At 44.8% G+C, this 27,928-nt stretch overlaps 2 long non-coding RNA genes across 2 annotated transcripts in view; one reads left to right on the plus strand and one right to left on the minus strand.

Annotated features, from left to right (window-relative positions):
* Positions 1-1,038: 1,038 nt before the first annotated feature.
* Positions 1,039-26,651, plus strand: LOC145530617 (uncharacterized). The gene is made up of 3 exons (XR_014071936.1): positions 1,039-1,173; positions 22,825-22,939; positions 24,381-26,651. It is a non-coding gene; the product is annotated as an uncharacterized LOC145530617 (long non-coding RNA).
* The window catches only part of LOC145530619 (uncharacterized), a 38,589-nt gene continuing 31,166 nt past the window's right edge, over positions 20,506-27,928 (minus strand). The window contains exon 3 of the long non-coding RNA XR_014071938.1: positions 20,506-23,635. This is a non-coding gene — a long non-coding RNA (uncharacterized LOC145530619). The remainder of the gene's footprint in view (positions 23,636-27,928) is intronic.

Below are 27,928 nucleotides of genomic sequence, written 5' to 3' on the forward strand. Positions count from 1 at the left end.
ATGTTTAAACTGTGTGCATGCGTTCCATTGGTGGAAACAAAAATTAACTTTCAAAATAATGCAATAGGGGTTATTTTATATAAATTACTATGCATAGCTCTAATTTTTTCCTTAGGACCAGTCACTAGAAATGGAATGACTGGATCAAAGGATTTGATCATTTTGAGGCCATATCTATATCTACATATCTGTATGTTTATATCTAGATATATTCAGTTTTCTCCCTGACTCCCTGGCAATTCAGATCTTGTCTGTTTCCTCACATCCCCATCACTGTGGAGTGTCCCCATCATTGTGGGGTGTTTCCATTAAAAAGTTTTTGCCTGTCTGATGAGTGAAACTATTTTAAAATTTGTTTAAAAATTATTGTAGGCTCAATATTTTAATTTATTTTAATTTTCAGTAGTGCCTTATATATAAACCACATAATAACATCTATGGTAAATGATCCAAACCTATGTAAGCACAGATTAAACGAAGAAGACAACCTTTCAATCCCTTTCTGGTCTCCACTCCCCTGCTCAAGAGCGACCAACTTGAACAGGTACAAATACTTATTTTTGTATAAAAGGACTCATACAACCCTTGTTTTACAAATTGCTTTCTACGCTTAGGAATACAGATTGAGAATTTCCCCAAGTCAAGGTTTTAAATACTTTCTTGTATGCATTTTGAACAGTGTGTTGTGATACATCCACCAAGGCAGGGTGGACCTCTACCTCGACTGTGGTCGTGATGACATTACGCAGCAGCAGGAGGGTGTGAAAATGCTTATTACTCACATAATGAGGCTCTCTGAGAAGAATAAAGCAGGCTGCCAAGCTGGTCCGGAAAAGGTGTAAGAAAGCAGCGAAGGGAGGTTTTAGGCTGGTTATGCAGCTGGAGCGGGAGGGGTGCGGCGAGGCTTCCCACTGCCGCTGTGTCTGCTGTGGTTTGCACTGAGCGCCGACAGACGGGCCTGCGGGGGTGGGGCCGGCTCGGGCCACGCGGCCGTGGCGCGCGGTCCGCGGTCAGACGTCAAACGTGTGGTCCGCCTTCTCCTCACACAGTGTTGCCTGTTCCTCCAGAACTTGGTGTACACAGGTCCTCTTCACTCTGGGAAAATAATCCTCTGACTCCCCAGGAGTGGATGGAGCCGAGAGACAGACTAAGCGATGACTGCATTTCTGTTGGGTTAGTAACCGCCCGGAGAAGGCAACGGCAACCCACTCCAGTACTCTTGCCTGGAAACTCCCATGGACGGAGGAGCCTGGTAGGCTGTAGTCCATGGGGTCACGAAGAGTCAGACACGACTGAGCGACTTCACTTTCACTTTTTACTTTCATGCATTGGGGAAGGAAATGGCAACCCACTCCAGTGTTCTTGCCTGGAGAATCCCAGGGACGGCGGAGCCTAGTGGGCTGCCGTCTATGGGGTCGCACAGAGTCGGACACGACTGAAGCGACTTAGCAGCAGCAGTAACCGCCCAGGCGCCGGCCCAGCTCCAGGGCAGGCCTGACAGCTCCGGGCGCCCCCTTGAGTCTCCGTCTGGGGGGCTCCTCAGCTCAGACCTCGTTTTTCCGCCGGACAGGACTAAACCACTGCACCAGGACCAATCCACCGCTCTGAAGGTCCGCGTTCCCAGCCTGGTTGTGCCCAGCTGTCCCCAGTAGCCGGATGTTGTTTCGGGCTCATTTCCTCTTTGCCTCTGGAGGGCTTTCTCCGTCTCTTTCAGGGAAGTGAGTTATCTTGCACTTTGGTCCTCCCCTCTCAGAGCTCTGTTGGCAAAGAGATAAAAGGTGGAAGGAGGCCTAACGTTTTCTCAATCTCAGAACCACAGGACTGACTATTGTCTACTCAGCAAGTGTGAAGGGCCAACTGAGAATAACCAGAAAGTGTGCTGACTGAGGTCTAATCACTGAATTTTGGGTAAAAGCTTGAAAACGGCCTGTTGATAGTACATAATAACCAGAACGATTATTCTCTCCCTTGCAGAGAATTCTAATTAATGGGGAAATGCAAAAGAAAAGGGTGAGCTAAGAACAGAAGGTCTCAGGCATCAAGAGCTTGACTCTCCCAGCAGCACTTAGAGCCCTAGGAGGTGTTTAAGCCCAATTTGACATTTCAGATGGAGCAGATGAAAGTCCAGGGTTTTCTCCACCTGGCATAATCCTAGACTGTGGAAGGCACAGTTAATAGTTATCCCCCCAAGCCTAGAGAGCATTCCACAATAGAATCTCTGGTCTTGGCAAGCCCAGGGTGGGTCGTGGCCTGCGTTTTCAAAGCTGGCACACAAAGGTCTGGCCGACTCTGGGTGAGAAAGTCTTCAGCGTGAAGTGTTCTTGCTCCCTTGTTCCCAGCCACTTTCCCACCACCTTTGCATCACTAATCTCTCAATTCCACTGCGCTCTTGGCATTTGAGAGTGACTTTGCGCTCAGAGGAACAGGTGGGCGTGTGGAGGAAAAGGAGGGAGACTTGTAATGGCTGAGCATATTGGGAGAGATGGGCCAAAGGTCCACAGTGGTCTGTCCCACCAGCACGCTGGAAACTTGAATTGCTGACAGGCTGAAGGGGAAGGATTTGGTCACTCACTAATGACAACAATGTGGGGTCACTCAGGAGGGAAGAAGTTACAATCCAAGGCAAACCCACATACAGATATTGGGCAACTGTGCGGTCCAGATCTGAGGGGACTCTGACAGCCAAGCTGACAGAATGGCAGATAATATTCCTAGAGGATTGCTCTATAAAGCAGAGTTCCTGCCACAGAGTCACTGCTATCAAACCACAGGCCTGGGACTCCCTGACAGTCCAGTGGTTAAGAATCTGCCTTCCAATGCAGAGGAGGTAGGCAGGTTTTGTCAGCGAAGTGTAATCTCCTCGGTTCTGTCTCCTCTCAACAAAAATTTGAAGCGACGGACATTAAAGCCCCCAGCGTGTCACTGCTCTCGGACAGTGTTATAGTTCCCTCAGTTTTATTTAAAAAATAAAGGAAAATACATCCTCGAGGCGTGAGGGCATGCTGACCCAAAAGACACGAAGAGAAGAGAGAGAGAGTGTGCGCGCACGTGCGGGAGAGAGACACCCCCCGCCTTGGCCCTGTGGCTCCTCTTTTTATATGTTTTTTCCTCCCCCTGGGCCTGCCCTATGTAAACTGGGCCAGCCAGGAGTGTTGTTTGTTCTACCCGAGGTCCTTACTCCAGTCCTTGGACCTTCCTTTGTTCTATTTTCTCGGGCTTTTCCCTTCCTTGTCTTTTAACCACTGCCATTCTGGACTCCTTTTCCCTATTCTAACTACCTAACAGTTTGATCCCTGGTTGGGGAACTAAGATCCCACACGCCACAGGACAGCTGAGCCCTCACGCCACAATGAAGACCCAGCACAGCCAAAGTTCAAAGAAGAAAACAAAACCCACAGGCCCCAGCTTTGCTTTGTCATCTATAATTGGTGCACCCTTACTCACTTCCTTTTCCTAGAGGTAAGATTTACCTCTAATTTCCCAGAGGTAAGACTGAGGAGATGACTATTCCAGTTTCTTCCTGGAGATTTTATATTTAAATCACAAATACCATCAGGTAAGATAATATACATAATCGCAGCACTGTGCGGGGAACACAGTGCTCACCTAACTGGTGCCACCCTCTACCTAGAGATGTGTGTTCCAGCCCTTCTCCTTCACCCATTTTTCATGTTCCTTTCCCCTCTCCTACACCCCCTTTCCCTCACCTTTCCTCTCACTGTCTTGGTATTTTGTTGGCTATCTCTGCACAGATACCATCCCTCCTATGTTGGATCGGAAGCTCTTGAGAACAAGACCTGTGTTTCTGGGTTTTTCTCTCCACTCTTATTGATTGGCACAGAGCCTCCCCTGTGGATTCACTTATACACACCAGAAAGTGACCTGTAATACAGCATCTCGTGGAGGTTACCCCTCTGTGGGAATGGCCTGACTCACTCCATCTTCAACCATTTAAAGCAGGGCAGGGCTGGTCCCAGAGCCCCTAAATGTCACTGTAAGTGTCACCATAACCGCTGTGTGCAGCCCCCATGGACAAGGCATGAAGGCGGAGAAAAGGCGCTGGAGGCAGAGGTGCTGCTAGGCAGTTACTACTCATGTCCTGTATTTGATGGACTTCAAAACTGACCAAAGCTGTCTTGAGGAAGCTTTGGACCAAAAGGGTGAGAGGAGGACGATTCGCTTGGGAACTTAACTCAGAAGACTTCCTCAAACCATGGCCTTTCTAGCTAAGGGACGAGCACCTGTATTTAATACACGCTTAGAGAAAACCCTGGGCCAAAGTAGCCAAGGGAGAGGCAGAAATTTTCTTCCCTTTTCTGAGAAAGGAATGAAAAAGTAAAATGCTGCTAGGAGGTATGGTTCTTCGCTAGAGAAGGAACTCCTGGTCACTGGTCACTTTTCATGGGCCCTAATATGTGGGTACGAGTCACCCACCCACTTCAGTGCCCTGCATCAGAGTCTCTGTCCCTTCATTCCCATCTGTCATAAGCACCCACTCTGCCCCTCCGGAGGCGTGCTTACTATCCAGACCTTCAGACTCCAGGTCCCCGCCAGGGCTCTGCACCAGGCCCAGGTTATCCCCCCTGGCCTTAGTTGTTACCTCTGAATATCGTCTGTCTTCTGTGCCATTCATTAAGGTCCTGATTGCTGACTTGAAATCCATGCTTTCTTGGGCCATTTCAGGGGCCAGCCTCCGCAGTCTAGTGCATTATTTCTATTTAGGAAGATTCTCCTATGAACCCAATGGTTTAAATCCAAAGACGAACTTCTAATGGTGAGGATTTCTTCTTTAAATCCAAAGAACTTCTAATGGTGAGGCATAAAAATGGATTAGGAGGGTGGGTCCATCTGAGTGGGGAAGGAGACAAAGCTTGAGCCTTGGTGTCCCATTGGTCAGGTTGGAACAAAGCTTCAGACTTCACTTGTAACATTCAGCTACCATTTCGGAGATGTGCTCTAGTACATGCTGAAAATCATTTCCTGCCTTGGACGTCAGGAAATCTGAGTCCCAGGTCCAGGTTACTGCTTGGTGGCTGTGCTATTAGGAGACTCTGGGTCTGTGTTTCTCATCTGTGAAATAAATGTGAAGGATGAGGTCATCTGCGAAGTTCCTTTCAGCTGTGATTCCATGACTTTCTGATATGGAACTTTGTAGGACTTGATTTAAACATGGTAGTAGGAGATTATTAAATGATACGCAGAGAGGGAGACAGAGTGACTATGAAACGCCAGGGTAAATTTAGTCATTTTGTTGTCTCGGTGTGAAAAGCAACGCTGGAGGCAGTCTTTCCCTAAGCAGCTCTAATTTGTGTGGAATTTCCATTGCTGAACTAGAAACACTCAGTGTGAACACTTTCAATTAAGTTAAATGACTTCATGTTCTGTTAAGTTCAGACTGGCTAGGAATTTCATGGCTTTTCCCTGACTTCTTTACAATAATGCTTAACACTAGGTCCACATGTGTGATGTCTACTTGATAGTATTTTCATAATTGTGCAGCTATCATCAAATTATGTTGATTCATGGCTGGATGAGGAATGACAGTGAATAGCATAATTGTGAGACTTCACAAGGTACTGACATTTGTGCTTAAGCACAGAAGAATTCAGCAAGTAAGACTACTACAGTGGGAGTGTGATTGTGAAGGATTCGTGGGAAAGTTCACGAATTCAAACGTAATTAAGCATGAATTAAACATGATGAGCTGCAGGGCTGATTCTAGCAGTGCCGAAGATACATTATGGAAATCCTTTTTGCAAATATGACCAGCTACTTTTTAAACATATGTCAGATGCCTAACATATGGTCTCCTAAGGCCTCCAGCATACCTTGGGTGATCCAGGGCAGTCAGCATATGCTTGGCACTGTGGAAGGTCTAGCTGATCAAGCCAGGAAGCCAAGAACATGATGGGCAATTGACCCATCCTTGTCAGAATCTCACTTCTCCTTTAGAACAAGTATAAATTCAAAGAGAAGTTTGAGCCTTTGTAGGATATAGTGCTGTGTCCTGACTTTTCATGCTGGTGCAAGAAGCAACAAATCATGAATGTAGGCTAACATCTGTTTTCAAACAGTTTACAGGGATGATAACAAAGTAAAGAGATAAATTTCATAAGCCACACTCACTGATAAATCACTTGGCAGCTTGATACCTTGTGCAGTTTGAGGGACAGAGGAAACCTGGAAAATAACACCCTTATAACCCTCTCTCATCCCCTGACCTCTTTTGCATCCACGTCCCCCCCCATTTCCTTTGCACCCCTCTCTCTGTCTCAAAGAGAAGAAATAAGCGAGGAATCTGAAAGGCAGAACTGCATGTTCAAACCTCAAACTGATTGTTATGGGGGCACTGATCTGCTTTTGGGGTCACCTTCCTTATATGTAAAATTAGGATAATTACATTACCTGTCCACCTCACAAGGCTCCTAAGTGAATGTGATGTGATGACTACAAAAGTCCTTCATCTATATCTGTCTATGTTTCTGTCACCTAAATAGGAGATAGACTTCTGATTGGTTCTGTTTTCTGACCATGTCCCTAGGGGACTATGGTAGATAATGATCACATTGATGAGAATAACAACATCAGTGACCATGTGTTATATTTACTCTGTGCGAAGCACCATACTAAACATCTTATATTTGCTTCATATATTTATAGAGAGACTTTAATTGTATGACATGATCCTCTCTTAATCCTAGAACTGTAAAATGTGAGAAGGCTCAAAATGTCTAAAATGCAGTTAACTAGTTTCTCTTTTAACTTCTCTGGGTGTAATTACTGAAGTGAACTATGTTTCTCCATTTTGGGGCAGTGGTTTGTGGTCTTCGTATCAGAAGTTGTGGCTGCATTCTGCCCCAGTGAAAGGTTTGGGAACATTAAGTTTTGTTTTTTTTTTTTAATCATATCTAGTAGTTGTACAAAGGAAGTTTCCTTTATCCAGCCCTTTATTTTTTTCCCCCAAACCCAGATACACAGAATGACCTTTGTTCAGTTGAAAAGAGATAAGTTTGGAACTTGAGAAGCTCACTGTTTACAAATAGTAGAGGACACTGATCACAAAACAGCTTGCAGGCCTGGTTTAACCAAATAACATACTTATTAATAGGGGTAGTAATTGTGTTCTTCAGGTTGGATGGAAGAGTCTGGAACTAAGAAGGTCGGGATTGTTATTTGAAATTCCTCTGTGTATAAGTGATGGGTGATGGCTGGTGGATGAGATCTTAGAAGTAATATGTAACGCTGAGAAGAGAAAAGGAGCAGAAGAGAAGTCAGCAGGAGAGACCACAAAGGAATGGAGAGATGGGGGCTGGAGTCACAGGAACCGAGAGAAGAGAAGTTGGCCCATGGTGTCAGATGCAGGGAGTGAAATGCAGGCGGGAAGGTGTTCACGGGGTTGCTGATTTGGTGAGAGCTGTTTCAGTTGTGCCAGGTGAATGCCTGCATGCTAAGTCGCTTCACTTGTGTGTAACCCTATGGCCTGTAGCCCACCAGACTCCTCCGTCCATGGGATTCTCCAGGCAAGAATAATAAGGTGGGTTGCCATGCCCTCCTCCAGGGGGATCTTCCCAATCCAGGGATCGAACCCTCATCTCTTATGTCTCCTGCATTGGCAGGCAGGTCCTTTATCATGAATGCCACCTGGGAAAACTGCCAGGTGAATAGGAGGTGACAAAGTAGAAATCGTTAGATATAAAAAAAAAGACTTTTAAGCCACCTGTGAAAGTAGGGAAGGAAAGGGTTAAAAGGATAACAATTCTTTTAAACAGGGAGAGACTTATCTGGTAACAGTGAGTTGCACAGAAGTTGAAGACCCAGGAGATGAAAGGAGGATGCATTTGATGGAGTACGTTCTCTGAGGACTTGGATAAAATGTGATCCCAAGTGCACAGGTGGGGTTTGGCTAGAGCTGCTGAAGAACCAGCTCTTCTGCGGTGGAAAGGAAGAGAGCAAAGATCCAGACAGCTTTTCAGGTCAACAAGCAGTGGCAGGAGGTTGAGGTATCTCTTACTCTGTGACTCTCAGTTTCCCCAGTAGAATAGAAGGTGCAGTTGGCTGAGAGTCAAGCTAGAAACCGAACTTGATGGCAGAAGAGAGTGTGCAAAAGAGCCTGCTCACGTGTTAACATTTTTGGATGGATCTGGTGAAAAGTGACTAGGTGTGCTGGGGGCTCAGATGAAGGAGGAGGTCATTCATTAGGAACTGTGCCATTGTACACAAGAGAATTCTCTCCTGAGTTCTGTGATCATCAGATCAGGTATATGAATGTAAGTGTAGATGGGTGAATTGATGCAGGGTTGGAGGTTTTCCTGGCAGGTTCGTTCAAGAGACAAAGATCACAAGATGACTCATTAAGAACTTGCAAATAGAGTCTCAGTAAGATTCAAGGACAAGCGAGCGTGCTGAGGGGGGGAGTCAGCCTCCCTGCCTCAGCTTTACCCTCTTTGTTTTTCAGTTCTCTCCCTTCCCCTGTTCACAGGCCATCTGCTCGGCTATGGACTTGATTCCACTTGCCTGGTTCCTAGAGTCCTTTTTCTCTGTACTGCATCTTTCACAGCCGACCTCAGGCATCATCTGACGCCTGGAGATTCTGCCACCTGGAGATGCCCGGTTGTGCCAGCCGGGCCCCTGGGGCCAGATCCCTGCAGGCCACTCCGTTCCGCAGCAGGCGAGCCTTCAGTGCACACCATGGGCCTAGTGTTTGGCTCCTGGCTGCCGCCAGGCGGCGGCATGCCTCCTCTCCAGATGGGTTACTCTCCTGCCTCCATGTTCCAAGGTCAGGATGTTTTCTGGGAGCTAGAAAAGAGAATAGGAAAGCACTACCCTTATTTTTATCTTATTGAAATATGTCATCTGGACATGGCAGAAAGGAGAAAAACTACCATTGAAACAGTTTCCTGCTTTTTGAGATTGAAAAGATGATTGCACATGATTAGGTCATAGAAAAGTGGCTGATAAATGGTCATATATTCAAATATTGGTCATATATTCAGCTTTTCTGGAATAATTCCAAGAAATCAGCCTGTTTCTGCTCTCCATCTTGACCATGTTTTCCTGGACCTGTGAGGGTCAAAGCCAGAGCCAGCCTTGGATTTTACGGATGTCAACAGGCTGCTGGCTCTCCGCCCTGGAGCGTTCTCCTGCTCCCTGCTTGATATGCAGGTCATACCTGAGAGCCCGTCTGTGAGCCGGCTGCAGGCCTTCCTTCTGTCTGGAGCTCGGCGGGACTTCACGTATCACAATAGGAGATTCACAGACACTGACAGGATTTTTATTTCACCTGCTGTTGATGGTTGATAAAGAAGACAAAAGTGAAAGTCCCATATATTCAGGCTATTTCTTTTCTATCCAGTATTCATTGAATAAATATTTATTGACCATCTACTAAGTGCCAGATGCATCCTCTCCTTGGTGCTAAGGAGGCTGTAGGGAATGCAAAAGGACATAATTCTTAATAGTACAGCTGGGGAGGGATAGAAGGAGAGCAATTAAATAATTTTTGAAATAAATGTAGAATTTCAGCTATAAACAGTGTTAAGGAGAAAAACTGTATTATGTTTTGAGAACAGGTGAGATGTTCTTGTCTCACTTTGTGAGGTTAGGGAGGATTTCTTAGGGGAAGTGACATCTGAGGGGAAGTGCGACTGATGGATAGGAACTCAGTAGGTGCAGAGTGGGAAGAAAGGCCCCGAGCAGAAAGGAAGCAAAAGGTGGCTGTGGGCTTGCATTCAGAGAATGTGGTGAAATGTAGGTCAAGATGAGCCCCCAGAAGGAAAAAAAACCTTTACCATTCTTTCAGAGAGAAGTAATATTATTTGCTAATATTTATGAAAGATCATTCACTGCAGTATAGAGAATGGATTCAAGGTGGGAAAAATGATTATTGGGTAACAGTTAAGGGATAATTTCGGTGGCCCAGCTAATCAATAACAATAGGCTGGATTAGGACTGTGGCAGCAGAGAATTCACACTGCGTTTTGGAGACAGAAATAGTAGGAGGTACTGATGGATTAACATGCCTCGGGCAGAGGGAAAGTGAGGAGCGACAGATGATTTACAGAACATAGCTTCACAACTGTGGCGATAGTGGTGACAGTGTTCAATCATAACACTAAAGGAGCAGCCATTTTGGTCTGTTAGGGCCCAAAATTAATACAATAATGTGGTTTGTTTTTTTCCATTTCATATAAAGTTCAGAACTCCTAAATCATTATTTTTAGTTTTTTAAAATTTGGAAACAAGTTATTTGTGAAAAGTGTGTTTGTGGGTCTTTTGAAATCATCATTTGAATCTATCATTGACTACATCATTAACATGTAGTCAAAGACGAACAACTGCATTAACAGCAAGAGGCGGAATGTATGTTTAGAAATATGGATGACAAAAACTCAAAAGGAAGTGGGAATTTAAGGCTCCTGATGGAAGAGAGAGAGAGAAAGTGTGTGTGTGTGTGTGTGTATGTGTGTGTAGGACTATATGTGGGCAGATTATAGTTTATAGATGAGCTTATTTCCTTAGCTACCACATCTGTAAATTTGCTACAGTCTTCCCCCACCTTGGTGTGTCATGAATATAGTAGATCTTATCCTCCTATGTAATGATAAATTGAGACAAATTTTCTCTTTCTTAGTTTTATGGCTATTTCTTCTCTCTAAAATCTGGAATAATGTTTTTTGTTTAAGTTACTGTAAATAATCATTCAACTTCAATGCTGAATATTCCAGCTCCTTTCCCCCCTCTAGTTCATTGCTATTGCTATTTTGTGTTAGATAGGGCACTGGGTCCAATTATAGCTTTGCACTTAATTACAAAGTTTGCATATGTGTGCATTAATTAGAAGATTTTATTGCTTTGTATTTTATGGCTGGAGGTTGTGAACTATAGCAATCCAATATACCACTTAAGGGGATAATACAAATTTAGAATAATAAAAAGAAATTTATAATGATCATCTCAGGCATCCAAAGTGTTGTATAGAAAAATAATAAAGCATAAATGCAATATACACAAGACTCAAGCCCATTCTCTTTCTTTAATTAAGAGGTTTAATCTTGTAAAGAAGACATTTAAAGATCTAGAACAACATATATTTGACACTTGTTTAGGCTAAGGATCTAAAAGTAGGACCTTAAGAGTGTGTTTAAATGTGCCTGCCCCTTAGAAGAGAGGAATGATGATGTTAAAACCCAATGTTATAAGATTATTTGTATATGAAAAAAGTGGTCCCATCCCTGTGAGAAGGGGCACGGATTGCTTGAGTAAGCCTTCAGTCAAGAGGCCTGCTGCTAGAAAAGAGTGAACCTCAGTAAATTTGCAAAACAGTATTTTGACTGAATAGCGTAAGACCAAAGACAAAGTAACGCTATACAAATGCTGTAATCTAGTTAGTGAATATGCTCCTCACGGGGCCTGTGTTAGAAATCCTGAAACATTTGATTATGTATTAGAGTTGCACAAATGAGACTGCATATCCACGTATGTGGTCAATAATAAAGGAGACACTGCCCTTCACGGATCACGGCCTTGCTGTGGTGAAGGTGTTTACATAACTCAGTGAAGCCAAGAGCCATGCCCAGAGTAAAGAGTCAGAGTAAAGAGTTCTGACAAAACATGACCCACTGGAGGAGGAAATGGCACCGACTCCAGTGTTCTTGCTGTGAGAACCCCATGAGTGGTATGAAAGACAAAAAGATGAACCAGAAGAGGAGCCCCCCAAGTCTGGAGGAAGAGTTGGGGGCAAAGCTGAAGAGCTGCAGAAAGAATGAAGCAACTGGGCCAAAGTGAAATGACACTCAGTTGTGGATGTATCTGGTGGTGGAAGTAAAGTCCGATGCTGTAAAGAACAGTATTGCATAGGAACCCGGAATGTTAGGTCCATGAATCAAGGTAAATTGTAAACTGGTCAAGCAGGAGATGCAAGAGTGAACACTGGCATCTTAGGAATCAGTGAACTAAAATAGATGGGAATGGACAAATTTAATTCAGATGACCATTATATTTACTACTGTGGGCAAGAATCCCTTAATAGAAATGGAGTAGTCCTCATAGTCAACAAAAGAGTCCAAAATACAGTATTTGGGTGCAATCTCAAAAATGAAAGAATGATCTTGATTTGTTTCCAAGGCAAACCAATCAACGTCACAGTAATCCAAGTCTATCCCCCAGTCACTGATGCCAAAAAAGCTGAAGTTGGACAGTCCTATGGAGACCTACATGACCTTCTAGCTGCTGCTGCTGCTGCTACTAAGTCACGTCAGTCGGGTCTGACTCTGTGCAACCCCATAGATGGCAGCCTACCAGGCTCCACCATCCCTGGGATTCTCCAGGCAAGAACACTGGAGTGGGTTGCCATTTCCTTCTCCAATGCGTGAAAGTGAAAAGTGAAAGTGAAATCGCTCAGTCGTGTCTGACTCTTCGCGACCCCATGGACTGCAGCCCACCAGGCTCCTCCATCCATGGGATTCTCCAGGCAAAAGCACTGGAGTAGGTTGCCATTGCCTTCTCCGAGACCTTCTAGAACTAACACCAAAAAAAGATGTCCATTTCATCACAGGGAATTGGAATGCAAAAGTAGGAAGCCAAGCAATAACTGGAGTAACAGGCAAATTTGGCCTTGGAGTACAGAATGAGGCAGGGCAAAGGCTAATAAAATTTTGTCAAGAGAACACACTGGTCATAGCAAACACCCTCTTCCAACAACATGAGAGACCATTCTACACATGGACATCACCAAGTGGTCAATATTGAAATCAGGTTGATTATATTCTTTGCAACTGAAGATGGAGAAGCTTTATACAGTCAACAAAAACAAGACCTAGAGCTGACTGTGGCTCAGATCATCAGCTCTTTATTGCAAAATTCAGACTTAAATTGAAGAAAGTAGGGAAACCGCTAGGCCATTCAGGTATAACCTAAATCAAATCCATTATGATTATACAGTGAAGGTGAATAGATTCAAGGGTTTAGAGCTGATAGACAGAGTGCCTGAAGAAATATGGACAGAGGTTTATAACATTGTACAGGAGGCAGTGATCAAAACCATCCCCCCACAAAAAAAGAAAGACAAGAAGGCAAAGTGGTGGTCTAAGGAGGCTTTACAAACAGCTGAGGAAAGAAGAGAATGGAAAGGCAAGCAAGAAAGGGAAAGACATACTTAACTGAATGCAGAGTTCCAGAGAATAGCAAGGAGAGATAAGATGGCCTTCTTAAATAAACAATACAGAGAAGTAGAGGAAAACAATAGAATAGGAAAGACCAAAGATCTCTTCAAGGAAATTGGAATTATCAAGGGAGTATTTCATGCAAGAGTGGGCATGATAAAACACAGAAATGGTAAGGATCTAACAAAAACAGAAGGGATTAAGAAAAGATGAAGAAAAATACACAGAACTATACAAAAAAGGTCTTAATGACCCAGATAACCAAGATGGTGTGGTCATTTCCCTAGAGCCAGTCATCCTGGAGTGTGAAGTCAAATGGGCCTTAGGAAGCATTACTATGAACAAGGCTAGTGAAGGTTGATGGAATTCAGGCTGAGCTATTTAAAATCCTAAAAACTGATGCTGTTCAAGTGCTGTACTCAGTACGCCAGCAAACTTGGAAAATTCAGTAGTGGCCAAGGACTGGAAAAGGTCAGTTTTCTTTCCAATCCTAAAGAAAGACAATGCCAAAAGATGTTCAAATTATTATACAATTGCTCTCATTTCACATGCTAGTAAGGTTACCCTCAAAATCCTTCAAGCTAGTCTCCAGCAGTATATGAATTGAGAACTTCCAGATGTACAATCTGGATTTAGAAAAGGCAGAGAAACCAGGGATCATATTTGCCAACATTCACTGGATCATAGAGAAAGCAAGGAAATTCTAGAAAAATATCTGCTTCATTGACTACACTAAATGCTGGGTTGGATGAATCCCAAGCTGTAATCAAGAGAGAGAAGTATCAACAACTTCAAATATGCAGATGACATTACTCTAATGGCAGAAAGTGAAGAGGAGCTAAAGAACCTCTTGGTGAGTATGAAAGAAGAGAGTGAAAAGGCTGGATTAAAACTCAACATTCAAAAAATTAAGGTCAGGGCATCTGGTCCCATCACTTCATGGCAAATAGAAGGGGGAAAAGTGGAAGCAGTGACAGATTTTATTTTCTTGGGCTCCAGAATCACTGCAGACAGTGACTGCAACCATGAAATCAAAAGATGCTTGCTCCTTGGAAAGAAAGCTATGACAAACCTAGACAACATATTATAAAGCAGAGACATCAATTTGCTGCCCCAGGTTTGTAAAGTCAAAACTATGATTTTTTCAGTATGCATGTAGGGATGTGACAGTTGGTCTGTAAAGAAAGCTGAACACTGAAGATTGATGCTTTTGAATTATTATGCTCGAGAAGACTCTTGAGAGTCCCTTGGACAGCAAGGAGATCAAACCAGTCAATCATAAAGGGAATCAACCCTGAATATTCATTGGAAGGACTGATGCTGAGGCTGAAGCTCCAATACTTTGGCCACCTAATGTGAAGATTCAGCTCATTGGAAAAGACCCTGATGCTGATGCTGGGAAAGACTGAAGGCAGAAGGAGAAGGCAGTGACAGAGGAAGAGATGGTTGGATGCCATCACTGACTCAATGGACATGAGTTTGAGCAAATTTCAGGAGACAGTGAATGACAAGGGAGCCCTGTGTGTTGCAGTTCATGGGGTTGCAGAGAGTCAGACACAACTTAGTGACTGAACAACAACAACAAAAGTAGGCAATAAACCAGGTTTTTCATTATTGGAGGAAGAGGGAAGGCTAAAACAAAATCCATGGTGTTGGCCTGAAACCAGCAACAGTATAAATTCCTTGACTCTGATATATACAAGCAGAGAGATGGATACCAAAATACACGTGTATTCTTGGAGTAGAATACACACAGGTACCCTAGCTCTGTCTGCTGAGAGGGCCCAAGAAGCAATGATACTACAATAGTGCTGAGTATACTGGATGCCCAGATACTGGTTTCCAAACACCATTCTTCAGTAAAAGAAACCAGGGTTTCATAGAGAAGAGGTTGATTCCTGAAGTTGGGGAGGGAAAACACAAGATTAACCAGGATCATCTTGTGGTATAAGGAAGTGCTAGAAAAAAGGAGGCATGCTTGCTGTAAGGGTGCAGCAGTGAGCCTGAAGTACCTCTTAACGTCTAAAGCTGGAATGATTTGAGCAAGAAAATAAACAATAAAGACACTGGTTATAATTAAGACTTTCTCAGAGGAGCTGGCTGTGGAGACCATAAGGAATTTCAAGGAGGAGCTTGAGGACCCAGGGGAGGAAGTTGGGCGGGGTTGTCTTCGGTTTGGTTGGAAAGTGGGAAGGGAACTTAGCTCCCTGAAGGAGCAGAACCTGGGAGATAGCAGCAGCTAAGTGGGGTAAGGGCTTCCCCAGTGGCTCGGTGGTAAAGAATCTGCTTGCAATGCCAGAGACGCAGGAGATTGGAATTTGAGCCCTGGGTAGGACAGATCCCTTGGAGGAGGGCATGGTAACCCACTCCAGTACTCTTGCCTGGAGAATCCCAGGGACAGAGGAGACTGGTGGCTACAGTCCGTAGGGTCACAAAGAGTCAGAACCAGCTGAAGCGACTGAGCACTCACACAGCAGGAATAAAAGGCTTTGAGCTCTGAGGGAAGTCAGTGTGATTTAGGTCCAAGTGGGAAGAAAACTCTGGAGTCTGGGCTAGGTTGAGTCATAGTGGCTGTTGCAGGATTCTCCCATTCTGTGATTCTGGATGAACAAACAGACCATGTAGTCCCTTTGTTTCCTTTGCAAGAATAGAGAAATCTTTTGGGAAAGAGAGTGGGAAAGCATTTCCAGGATTGTCATCCATGTCTGTCCATGGTGAATATACCGGCTCCTCTCTGAGGAAGGCGGGCTCTGAAAGAGAGACCTGGTGTTCCCCTACCTTGGGATTCTCGAGAACTCCAAGAAAAGGTGTGGTGAGGAGTATTACGAGCTATTCCGCATGTGAGGAACACGGTCACTCGCTGCCTTTCTCCAGGCTCTGCTCAGGCCTCCCTCAGTGGATGGTGTGAACGGCCGGACTTCAGCCTAATGATTTTCCTCAGTTCCTTTTATTGTCTCAACAAACTGCTTTAGAATATTCTAATTATTTCCAGGGTAAGGCCCCTTCTTATTACTATGTAAACTTTAGGTAGATGTCTTCCTCAGAGTTACATGGGTAAATTACATAAAGTGTTACGAATATTAAAGTAGAAGAGGGTTAAATAAAGGTCAGTGGACTTGACAGCCTCAGTAACCTTCCCTTCTACTCTGAATGATGCTAGGATGAACGGATCTGTGAAGAGAAGCTTCTGTGAGTCTGGCTCATCTTGGAAGAGTATCTGAAACCAGAGAATCCCTCTGAGAGTCACAGTGACCAAAGTCTATCTTTTCACGGTTCTCCAGGCCAGTAGTGGGTGGTGATGGTGAGGAACCCGATAGGAGTGAGGTTGGCTGTTGCCTATCTAACATTCACTCTCCCCATCTACCCTTAACATAAGCCCACCTTTGTTCAGAATTCGGTCCTCCCCACTGCAGCCCACGGAGGCAGCATATCGTACCTCCAGTTCCGAGGACCTGACTGGTACAAGGGGTATCATGTCTATTTAACAAATATCGAGGGGGATGTGTTATGGGCCAAGCCTTATTTTAGTTGAGTAAGATGGATGGAGGAGCCTGGTAGGTGCAGTCCATGGGGTCGCTAAGAGTCAGACACGACTGAGCGACTTCACTTTCACTTTTCACTTTCATGCATTGGAGAAGGAAATGGCAACCCACTCCAGTATTCTTGCCTGGAGAATCCCAGGATGGGAAAGCCTGGTGGGCTGCCATCTGTGGGGTCGCACAGAGTCGGACACGACTGAAGCGACTTAGCAGCAGCAGCAAGAAAGGTCCAGATTCCTTACACAATGAAGTTGATGTCATAGTATATGTGGAAAGAAATGCACAAACAACAGAACAAAACACACGGTGATGAAAGCTAGGGAGAACGGGGCCTTGGCAGGGCCAAAGGGGGTGCAGGAAGACGGGGCTGGGGAGTAGTTATTATTTGAAAGGGTGTTTGGGGAAGGGCTTGATGATATGATACGTTCTCCTTCCCTTGTCTCGCTTTAAAATGAGGTCAGTTCTGCTAATGAAACTAGGGGAAGTCTAATGGGGAAACTGTACAACAAAGATAGAGATGCAGGAAGAGGCACTCTCTCTCCTTCCTCTGGATGTTGTAATTGCATGTGATGCCAGGAAGAGCAGCAGAGACCTTGTTCCAGCTTGATGACACCAAGAATGGCAGGGTGAAGACAGAGAGAACAAAATTCGAACCTCGATTATTCTTCTGAGCCACAGAATTAACTAACCCTGAAGTCTGATCTGTGCCTGTGCTTTTTGTAATGTGAAGGAGTAATTTTTCATATTGTGTATGCCAGTTTAAATCAGGGTTTCTTTTACTTGCAGCTGAAGTCATCCTAACTGATACAGAATGGATTCTGCTAGCTCTAATTAACTGCAATACACCAGTCTGCAAAATTTTGAGTAGAGAGGGGTAGGAAATTGTGACATTGCTTATAACATGGGAATTTTTCTTGCACACAATCTCAGATGTAAGTTTGAAGCAGTTGGCTGGAAAAATGACTACCTGTTAGAACTCTCTTGCCCAAGACAATGACATAAGGAAATTCAGACACCATTCTTGGAAATCTCATATGCAGGGAATCATGGTCCACCTACCCTAATTTCCGACAAAGTATGGGTAAGAGCCGCAGAGATGGAGGAGAGCGCAGAGGTGGGTGAAGACTACTCCAGAATAAATAAATGATGTAGGGACAATGGAGTGGTGGTGATGGTGGTTAAGTGGGAAAGTGACCACACCGAGAGTTTGGAGTGAGCCTCTCAAAAATTCCCATTGTCACTGAGAGCTGGTGAGAACTACTGTCTCCGACTGCATTGCCACAAGGTGCTGCGCATGGTGGGCAGACTAACAGACTCTACTTTTGTGCAACATGTCTACATCCAAACCCCTGGAACCTGTGAGAATCTATGCTATGTGAATAAAAGAAATTTCTGCCAATGTGATTGTCAGATCAGTCACTCAGTCGTGTCCTACTCTTTGCGACCTCACAGACTGAAGCATGACAGGCCTCCCTGTCCATCACCAATTCCCAGAGCTTGCTCAAACTCATGTCCATCAAGTCGGTGATGTCATCCAACCATCTCATCCTCTGTCTCCACCTTCTCCTCCTGCCTTCAATCTTTCCCAGCATCAGGGTCTTTTCCAATGAGTCAGCTCTTCGCATCAGGTGGCCAAAGTATTGGAGTTTCAGCATCAGCATCAGTCCTTCCAATGAATATTCAGGACTGATCTCCTTTAGGATTGACTGCTTGTATCTCCTTGCTGTCCAAGGGACTCTCAAGAGTCTTCTCCAACACCACAGTTCAAAAGCATCAATTCTTTGGCGCTCAGCTTTCTTTATAGTCCAACTCTCACATCCATACATGACTACTGGAAAAACCATAGCTTTGACTAAATGGACCTTTGTTGGCAAAGTAATGTCTCGGCTTTTTAATATTCTGTCTAGGTTGGTAACAGCTTTTCTTCCAAGGAGCAAGCGTCTTTTAGTTTCACGGCTGCAATCACCACCTGCAGTGATTTTGGAGACCCCCCCAAATAAAGTCTATTACTGTTTTCATTGTTTCCCCATCCATTTGCCATGAAGTAATGGGACTGGATGCCATGATCTTAGTTTTCTGAATGTTGAATTTTAAGCCAGCTTTTTCACTCTCCTCTTTTGCTTTTTATCACTTTGGTTCTTCTTCGCTTTCTGCCATAAGTGTGATGTCATCCGCATATCTGAGGTAATTGATATTTCTCCCGGCAATCTTGATTCCGGCTTGTGCTTCATCCAGCCCGGCATTTCACATGATGTACTCTGCATATAAGTTAAATAAGCGGGGTGACAATATACAGCCTTGATGTACTCCTTTTCCAATTTGGAAACAGTCTGTTGTTCCATGTCCAGCTCTAACTGTTGCTTCTTGACCTGCATACAGATTCTCAGGAGGCAGGTAAGGTGGCCTGGTATTCCCATCTCTTGAAGAATTTTCAACAGTCTGCTGTGATCCACACAGTCAAAGGCTTTGGCATAGTCAATAAAGCAGAAGTAGATGTTTTTCTGGAACTCTCTTGCTTTTTTGATGATCCAACGGATGTTGGCAATTTGATCTCTGATTCCTCTGCCTCTTCTAAATCCAGCTTGAACATCACAGTTCACGTTGAAACCTGGCTTGGAGAATTTTGAGCATTACTTTGTTAGCGTGTGAGGTGAGTGCAATTGTGCAGTAGTTTGAGCATTCTTTGGAATTGCCTTTCTTTGGGATTGGACTGAAAACTGTCTTTTTCCAGTCTTGTGGTCACTGCTGAGTTTACCAAATTTGCTGGCATATTGAGTGCAGCACTTTTAACATCGTCGACTTTAAGTGTTTGAAATGGCTCAACTGGAATTCCATCACATCCATTAGCTTTGTTCATAGTAATGTTTCCTAAGGTCCATTTGACTTCGTATTTCAGCATGTCTGGCTCTAGGTGAGTTACACTACCTGGGTCATTAAGATCTTGTTTGTCTAGTTTTTCTGTGCATTGTTGCCACCTCTTCTCAATATCTTCTGCTTCTGTTAGGTCCATACCATTTCTGTCTTTATTGTGCCCATCTTTGCATGAAATGTTCCCTTGGTATCTCTAATTTTCTTGAAGAGATCTCTATTCTTTCCCAGTCTATTGTTTCCCTCAGTTTCTTTGCATTGATCACCAAGGAAGATTTTCTTATCTCTCCTTGCTATTCTTTGGAACTCTGCATTCAAATGAGTATATCTTTTCTTTTCTCCTTTGCCTTTAGCTTCTCTTCTTTTCTGGGCTATTTGTAAGGCCTCCTGAGACAATTATTTTGTCTTTTTGCATTTCCTTTTCTTGGGGATGGTCTTGATCACTGCCTTCTCTACAATGTCACAAACCTCCATACATAGTTCTTCAGGCACTCTGTCTATCAGATCTAATCCCCTGAATCTATTTGTCACTTCCACTGTATAAGGGATTTAATTTAGGTCATACCTGAATGGCCTAGTGGTCTTCCCTACTTTCTTCAACTTAAGTTCTGAATTTGGCAATAAGGAGTTCATGATCTGAGCCACAGTCTGCTCCCTGTCTTGATTTCATTGACTGTATAGAGCTTCTCCATCTTTGGCTGCAAAGAATATAATCAATCTGATTTCGGTGTTGACCATCTGGTGATGTCCATGTGTAGAGTCTTCTGTTGTGTTGTTGGAAGAGGGTGTTTACTATGACCAGTGCATTCTCTTGGCAAAGAAACTCTGTTAACCCTTGCCCTGCTTCATTTTCTACTTCAAGGCCAAATTTTCCTGTTATTCCAGGTGTTTCTTGACTTCCTACTTTTCCATTCCAGTCCCCTATAATGAAAAGGACATTTTTTTTTTTTTTTGGTGTTAGTTCTAGAAGATCTTGTAGATTTTCATAGAACCATTCAAGTTCAGCTTTTCAGCATTACTGGCTGGGCTATAGACTTGGATTACTGTGATATTGAATGGTTTGCCTTGGAAACGAACAGAGATCATTCTGTCATTTTTGAGATTGCATCCAAGTACTGTATTTTGGACTCTTTTGTTGACTATTAGGGCTATTCCATTTCTTCTAAGGGATTCCTGCCCACAGTAGTAGATATAATGGTCATCTGAGTTAAACTCATCCATTCCAATCCATTTTAGTTCACTGATCCCTAAAATGTCGATGTTCACTCTTGCCATCTCCTGTTTGACTGCTTCCGATTTGTCTTGATCCATGGACCTAACATTCCAGGTTCCTATGCAATATTGCTCTTTATAGCATTGGTCCTTGTTTCCATCACCAGTCACATCCACAACTGGGCGTTGTTTTTGCTTTGGCTCTCTCTCTTCATTCTTTCTGGAGTTATTTCTCCGCTGATCTCCAGTAGCATATTGGGCATCTATCGACCTGGTGAGTTCCTCTTTCAGTGTCCTATCTTTTTGCCTTTTCATACTGTTCACGTGGTTCTCAAGGCAAGAATACTGAAGTGGTTGGCCATTCCCTTCTCCAGTGGACCACGTTTTGTCAGACCTCTCCACCATGACCCATCCGTCTTGGGTGGCCCTACGTGGCATGGCTCATAGTTTCATTAAGTTAGACAAGGCTGTGGTCCGTGTGATCAGTTTGATTAGTTTTCTGTGATTGTGATTTTCATTCTGTCTGCCCCCTGAGGGATAAGTATAAGAGGCATATGGAAGCTTCCTGATGGGAGAGACTGACTGTGGGGGAAACTGGGTCTTGTTCTGATGGGCGGGGCCATGATCAGTAAATCTTTGATCCAATTTTCTGTTGATGGGCGGGGCTGTGTTCCCTCTCTGTTGTTTGATCTGAGACCAAACTATGGTGGAGGCAATGAAGATGATTGAGACCTCCTTCAAAAGGTCCCATGCATGCACTTTTGCACTCAGTGCCCCCGACCCCACAGCAGGCCAGTGCCGACCCAAGCCTTCACCTGAGACTCCTGGACACTCACAGGCAAGTCTGGGTCAGTCTCTTGTGGGGTCACTGCTCCTTTCTCCTGGGTCCTGGTTTGCACAGGTTTTGTCTGTCCCCTCCAAGAGTCTGTTTCCCATTCCTGTGTAAGTTCTGGCAGCTCTATGGTGGGGTTAATGGCAACCTCCTCCAAGAGGGCTTATGCCACACCCAGGTCTACTGCACCCAGAGCCCCTGCCCCTGCGGCGGGCCACTGCTGACCCGTACCTCCACAGGAGACACTCAACTCAAAGGCAGGTCTGGTTCAGTCTGTGTGGGGTCTCCTGGTGTACACAAGGTTTTGTTTGAGCCATCCGAGCATCTCTGGCAGGTATGGGGTTTGATTCTAAATGCGATTTCACCCCTCCTACCATCTTTCTGGGGATTCTCCTTTGCCTTTGGACATGGGGTATCTTTTTTTGGTGGGATCCAACGTTCTCCTGTCTATGGTTGTTCAGTAGCCATCGACAAAGCTGTAATTTTGTAGTTCTTACAGGAGAAGATGAGCGCATGTCCTTCTACTCCGTCATCTTGATTAGGACAATCAGACGTGATTGATTGTAGATGTAATAAAAATGTGATTGCAGATGTAGTAAAAATTATGGAGATGGGAGATTATCCTGGATGATCTGGGCGCACATGTGCTAAATCACTTCGGTCGTGTCTGACTGCCACTCTATGGACAGTAGCGCGCCAGGCTCCTCTGTCCATGGGATTCTCCAGGCAAGAATACTGGGGCTGGTTGCCATGTCCTCCTCGATTATCAGGGTGGATCCAATCTAATCCCATAGGCATTAAAGAGTGGAAATTTTCCACCTGGGGTCAGAGAAATGTGATGGATGAAAATGCGGGGTAGAGTCTAACTCTGAGAAGGATTCAACCTATCTTGCTGGCTTTGACGATGGTGGAAGGCAACCAGGAGCTAAGACATATGGGTGGCCTCTGGAAGCTGGGAATGGCCCTTAGCTGACAGTCAGCAAGGTCACAAGGATGTCATTCCTATAGCAGTGAGGAACTGAATTCTGCCAACAGTCTGAATGAGCTGGAAAACAGTCTCCCCTGGAGGCACCAATAAATGAGCACAGCTCTGCCAACACCTTGATTGAATCTGGAGCTCCATGTCAAACTTCTGACCCACAGAACTGTGAGATAATAAAAGTGTGTGGCTGTGAGCTTCTAAGTGTGTGGTAATTTGTTTTTGTCATCACAGGAATAGAAAATGAGCACAGCCAGCAAACAGAGAGCTGTGTCCTGGCTGGATGAGCATGGAGTGAACCACTGGGGCTTGTGGAAGGAGAGGGAAGTGCCACTTTGCAGCAGCCCAGGTAAGCCAGAGGCAAGGGGGCCAGTCTGAGTGGTGGGGTAGGGAAGACAGGGCAAGTGCTAGTGACAGAGCAGGTCTCTAGTCTGTGTAACAAACTACCCCCAAAGCTAGTGGCTGCGGACACCAGCAGTTGCCTGTGGGCCAGCGGTTAGCAGGGTCAGCTCCTTGGTCCTCCTGCTCAGGTCAGCTGCATCCTGCTTCACTGCTGGGCGGCTGCTGGCCAGCGAGGTGGCTGCCTCTGGGGTTGACGTGCTTGCTGGGGTGATGACAGGACTGGCCATGTGTTTCTGACCATCCGGCAGATTAACGCAGGCTTGTTCACAGGGTCACTGGCAGGGGTCTCCAGAGCAGCAAGAGCCGCTTTTCCAGCCTCTGCTTATGTCGTATTTTTCCTGTCTCACTGGCCTGAGGGAGTCACAGGTTTAGCGCAGAGTCAGCATATTAGTCTGCTCATGCTGCCTCCACAAAGCACCACAGACTGGGTGCTTTCAAGACAGAAATGTATGTTCTCACAGTGTGGGAGCCTGCACCTTTAAGGTCAAGGTGCTGGCAGGCTTGGTCTCTTCTGAGGCCTCTCTCCTTGGCTTGCAGGCAGCCTCCATCTTGCTGCCTCTTCACTTGGTCTTTTCTCTGCATGTGCTCCCCTGGGGTCCTTTCTTCAGACAAGGAAACCAATCAGTTTGGATCAGGGCACCACCTTAACATAATCATTTTAACTCAGTCACCTCTAGAGGCCTGATCTCCCAGTATGATTACATTCTAGGTACTGAGGTTTGAAAAAGACACAATTCAACTTGTAACAGTCAATACGGCAGGAGACTGCTCAGAAACAACGCTAGTGGAAGGCTTGAACAGATGGGGGTATGGGGAATTAACTCTAACAATCTATCACAGGTTACCAAAATGTCGGTGAGAAACTGAAAATTCACAGTATTTCCCAGGGTCAGTTTTGTTTATGATAACAGTGTCTTCGAGAAGGCGGTCTGCAAACTATGGCTGGGGGCTAAATCTGGCCCCCTCAATCTTTTTTTTTTAATTGGAGTGTAATTGCTTACAATGCTGTGCCAGTCTCTGCTGTAGAGCAGTGTGAGTCATCTATGTGTATACACATATCCCCTCCTTCTTGAACCTCCCTTTCCAAATTATTTTTGTAAATAAAGTTTTATTGTAAACCAGCCACACTCACTCAATTGTGTCTGGTCTGTGTTGTAACTGGCTTCCTGCTACAATGGCAGAGTAAGTAGCTGTGATAGAGACTGTGGGTGCTCAGTTGCTAAGTCGTGTCCGACTCTTTGCAACGCCATTAACTCTAGCCCACCAGGCTCCTTTGCCCATGGAATTTCCCAGGTGAGAATACCGGAGTGGGTGGTCATTTCCTTCTCCAGGATAGACACGGTACGGCTTGCTAACTTTTAACCTATTCGCCACCTGCCCTTTCACAGAACGCGTTTGCCGACTTGACTGTTGGAGAAGTCTAAGAAAACCATGAGCTGAGTAGAAGGGTGAAAGAAGCAGACAGCCAACCGGCAGTGCAAGGAAGGCGAAGGTGCAGGCTCCCTTGCTGACTTCTGATGGACAAACTACCAGAGAAGCAACAGGTCTGGAACAGTTACAAGGAGAGGTCTTAATGCGCCGCTTGTGAAGTTGGCAGGAAGGCTTTCTTGGAGCTGATTCACAGCCTCAGCCACCCACCCATCTGCTGCCCACACGTGCTTGTCCTTTCGAGTGTCATCTAGAGACATCTACTTGTCAACCGCAGAGAACAAAGCAGGAGTCTTGGCCTTGACAGGGATTTCCCCTCCTGTGATATTTCACACTAAGCCTCATTCACACCCAATGTGAAGGCAGGGCTGCTTTTAAAACCCATTTCACATTTTAAAACCAATTCTGTTAAGCATGACTTCAACTGTCACTTCTTGTTATTTTTGGAGAAGTTTGACGCTCACAGGTTTGAAACATCCCACCCATTTGTTCAACGGACTTCTGATAACTATCCCTGCCCACTGGCTATGAAGTTGACACCAATTATGCAGCTGACTGCCTTCGCAATAGAGCATTTGGGAATAGGCCGCGAGGCCTGGTTGTTCCTTACTACACCGGGCCGTGTCGTGCTGAAAGGCCTTGAAAACTGGTGCCATTTTACTATCGCTGCAAGTGAAGAGTTCAGGGAGAACTGGGGAATGCATGAAAGCTGAGAGTAGGCGGAGGGCTGTCTGCACTGCAGACGTGGTCCGCAGCCCCGCTGGGATCAAGAGAAGTAGGCTTTTCAAACCCTTGCTACATGAGCCTTGTTATTGCCAAAATAGACCACTTGAGATGGAAGTACAGATGAATTTGCTGCTGATCACAGCTCACCAGGACCCTGCTCTCCATCCAGGTACATTGATATGCATATTTGCTCTACTGGAAAAAAAATCGTCTCTTCTTCTACCCTGGGACGCTGCTTCTGTAGGATCGGAATCTGCTATTTTATACCCACCTGCTGCTCCAATATAAGCAGCCGCGATAGGCATCAAGCTACGAAAAGCTCTGAGGAGCACTGTTGCCGTGCGAATTGCTTCCTTGCTCGGCTCTGCTTGGTGATTGCAAGATGGATTGCCAGATTAGCACAGGCACAAGGAGTTTGTATAAGGAACAGGAAGGGTGATTTTTCCCTGCTTCTCCCAGCAGCTATTTCTCACCAGTCCCTTTGCTTACTATAAAAAGCGAGGTATTTGTTAATGTCATCTCTTGGTGGAAATTCACAGGGCAGAATCACTGACTCAAGTCCAGAGTAAAACTACTGTGTTTCTTCCTGCCCCTGGGCTGCCAGGCAAGGACTCTTGGGCTACTGGAAAAAGAGGCCACTGGCCTTTGCCCCTGCCGGCTCGTGGAAGCTTCCAGCACAGTGGTTTGCTGTCCTTTGCTGTTTTATGTCATGTGCTAGCTAATTCAACATAGCTCCCATTCCTCTATGCAGAAGGTTGTTTCCAAATACAAAAAGCAAGTCGATGAAACAGGTAGAAACACAGGCAGCCTGGAGGCGTGGAGGCAGCCTGATTCTTCTCCCGAAGACTCTTGCAGCCTGTGTGGGTAATCTATGTTAACATCTTGTCTTCAAGATGTTGACCTCACTTTGATTCAGACATTCTAGAAAAGAATTCATTTCTTCTTCATTTCAAAGCTGTTTATCTAGCTTAGAAAATAGCTGCTTTAAGCAGAAGCCTTTACACTTGTCTGGGTAAATTCAGTTCCAGTTTTTGCTTTGGCCACAAGTCAAAGATCACAGCTGTGTGCTTGTGGGTCCACTGCACTCTGCGTGCATGCTGGCTGCATCACCAACCCGAGGGAAGAACCAATGATTAGAACATTTTGGGTCATCTGGGAAAGAACAAAGTTTTCTCATGTTTGGAAAGGTGATGTGACCTCCCTCTGATTTTCCCGAATGTGAATCTGTCTGTGACTACAGGTGGAGCTGAATATACAAGCATGGGCTCACGGTCGGCCACCGTGTTCTCCCGTTCCCAAAATATCATCTAATAAATGGAGGCTCAAAATTATATTTAACGTTGGTCAGCTCAACTTTAGCTCTGCAGCAGGCCTGAGCTGTGGTAATGAGCAAAAGTCCTTGCATATTCCTAGCACATCAGCATTTCTGATCATAATGATTTATGACTCAGACCTTGAAAGCTGTGGGGTCTCTTCCTAGTTGAATCAATACAAGTTTACATAAATATATGTTTCTGTTTTCCTTTTGTTCTTGCTTCAGCATTCATGTTTCCTCGTGGGCAACAACAGACTCTGGGAAGGTGGGGAAAAGAGAAAAGGAGCAGATGGAGAGATGATTCAGAAGAAATTATTTGGGTGGGTTCTCACTTCTTTCTTGATTATGACTTTTTTGTTTATTTCATTTATGAGGGGTAACATGTTAGAATTTTTATTTGGAAAGGTAAAATGTCTCCCATGTATTTAAAGAATATGATCATTCAATTCTTACATCTGATTACAAGCTGAAGCCATTCCTACATGAGCTGCTTGTGTGTTGGGGAGTTTGGTGCGCTAGTACTTCTTCTGGCAGTGGTAGGTGTCCCAAAGCATGACTGCAGCAGGGGAGAAGAGACTGGTCTGCCCCAGATACAAAGAGCCAGGTGATCATTCCCTCCTCCTTCAAAATCTCACCCGTCAAGGAGACAACCTTGGCAAGAGGTGGTAATTGGTGGTAATTTTTTCCTTGATTTCATGCCATGTATGGGAGAAAATTTCACTTCCACTCAAATAATCAGAAGGACAGGGGAGAGGCCACCTTTTTGAAGACTTACCTGTGGGATGGTCCCTGTTACCAGAGCATGTTCACTCTGCTGCAAGATGTGCCCTGGGCACACGGGGGTGCCGCTCTCCTGCCTGTGCTGTTCGTGGAACATACAAGGCTCACTGACGTCACCTTGCGACCTGAAATTCACAGACTGCCTCTGCTCAGGGTCGGGCAGGAGTGGGATGTGTCCACGTTTATCGTATTGGTTAGAGGCAGCTCTGGGCACATTTGTGCTCTTGGTGTCAGTTTGAACCCCAAATTCTCTATGTCAATCATCCCTGACTTCCCTAGCCTTCAATCCCATTTCAATAAGAGAGGAAAAGAGTGTTTGTTCTTATTAGTTAATGTAGATACCTTTTCTGTGTCTGGGTTCATTTGGGTGAAACCCAGCTACACACATATCTCCCATTTATTTCTTTAAGGATATTTTCAATGACATTTTTTACTCAAAAGGAAAAAATGGAACCAATTAGAAAGCAATATGCATATATTGTATCCACTCGATTTAACCAGCACGTGACCGTTGAGATAGATTTTTGAGATGTAACCAAGATCGAGATTGATATTACTGGTTGGGAACAAAGAATCCTGCCTAAAAAGCCACGATATGAAAATACCAATAGCTAGCACTGATTGCTGAAATTATATACTCAGAGCACAGAGGATACCACCAAGTCATTTACAGGCTGTGTATCCTAA

Source organism: Giraffa tippelskirchi, chromosome 12 (genome assembly GCF_054371585.1).
Source record: "Giraffa tippelskirchi isolate mGirTip1 chromosome 12, T2T-mGirTip1v1.2.pri, whole genome shotgun sequence".
In the NCBI taxonomy this organism is placed as follows: Eukaryota; Metazoa; Chordata; class Mammalia; order Artiodactyla; family Giraffidae; genus Giraffa; species Giraffa tippelskirchi.